Raw genomic sequence first — 1,732 nt, forward strand, 5'->3', positions numbered from 1 at the left:
GATGCTCATCCCCTGGCTTTGTCTTGCCAAGGCATCCTGCTTCCACTCCTTTGATCTTCCACCCCCTCCTCTTTCTCTCACTCTCTCTTTTCCCGAGCCCCAAACTGGCTCTATAAATGACTCACGCCAGCCCTGAGGTCTATTTACTACACATGATTAACAATAGTGTGACCAGGTGCTGGGGGTAACAGTTTGTGGAGGTTCTGCTGGATGTCACAGATCACTGGCTGCTCTCGAACAACATTTGCATTCAAATGAAGGGTTGGCCATCCCAACAACCCCACCTTGCTGCCAGCTTTGGTGTTTCCTTTCTCACAGGCCCTCGACGTCCTGGCTCATTGCTTTCTCAAGCCCACTGGGCACAGATATTCCACACTTTTATTTATTTATGGAAAGATAACATCAACGAGACCAGTGAATAACCATCTAATTATAATCTGATGACGATGATGATTAATCAACATCATTACATCTGATGAAGTGGACTCCAGGACTCTAGTCAATGAAATCTTATGCCTTCATAAATGTGTTAGCCTTTAAGGGCCCACAAGGCTCTGTCGCTTTTTCTGCATCAGGCTAACATGGCTACCCCTCCAAATGTTGTTTTCTCTGTTGTATCTGTCAGGTATGCTTTAATTTTTATTCCTGCACTGAGCAGGGGGTTGGACTCGATGGCCTTACAGGCCCCTTCCAACTCTACTATTCTATGATTCTCTGAAAAAAAAGCATCTTGTAACATCTTAAGATCACCTGCTTCGCTGAGGCACAACCTGTCATGGACTGTAGAGCCGCTGTCCTCAAAGTCTCAAAGGTTATGCCATAATAAAATGGTTAGACTTTTCTCCTAAAGAAAGCAATCTTCCCTTGTAAGTTAGAGTAGTTTGGCATATTTAAAATATTTTTTAAGCCTCCATGATTTGATCCTAGGAACCATCCACTCACACAAATAACATTAGTAAATATCAATAAAACCAATATATGTATGTGTATGTGTATATGTGTATATATCAATATCAAAATCTCTCTCTCTCTCTCGCCATACTGAAGACAAGTGTTACTTTTGACAGAGTGGTCTCCATCTTAAGAGCACCATTTGCATGTGTGTGAAAATGACAAACTCCATGCTAGGGATCGTTAGAAAACATATTGAAAATAAAACTGCCAATACAATATTGCTGTTATACAAATCTGTGGTGCGACCTCACCTGGAATACTGTGTATAGTTCTAGTTGCCTCACCGCAATAAGGATATTGTAGAGCTGGAAAAGGTTTAGAAAATGGCAATCAAAAGGCTCAAGGGGATGGAGGAACTCCCCTATGAGGAAGGGTCATAACGTTTGGTTTTTTTTTTTTTAATTTAGAGGAAAGTTGACTAAGAGGGGACACGACAGAGGTGTATAAAATTCTGCATGATGTGGAGAAAGTGGACGAGCTGAAGTTTTTCTCCCTTTGTATAATACTGGAACCTGAGCCCATTCAATGAAGCTGATTGTTGGAAGTTTTGGGACAGGCAAAAGAAAGTACTTCTTCCCACAGCATGTTGTTAAATCAGTCCCACAAGATGCAATGATGGCCACCAACTTTGGATGGTTTTAAAAGAGGATTAGACAAATTCATGGTGGATAAGGCTGTCCGTGGCTACTAGTAGCCACGATGGCTGTGTTCTGCTTACATTGTTGGAGGCAGTGTGCCTCTGAATGCCATTTGCTGGAAATTGCGGCGGGGGGGGAGA

Source organism: Rhineura floridana, chromosome 16 (assembly GCF_030035675.1).
Source record: "Rhineura floridana isolate rRhiFlo1 chromosome 16, rRhiFlo1.hap2, whole genome shotgun sequence".
Classification (NCBI taxonomy): Eukaryota; Metazoa; Chordata; class Lepidosauria; order Squamata; family Rhineuridae; genus Rhineura; species Rhineura floridana.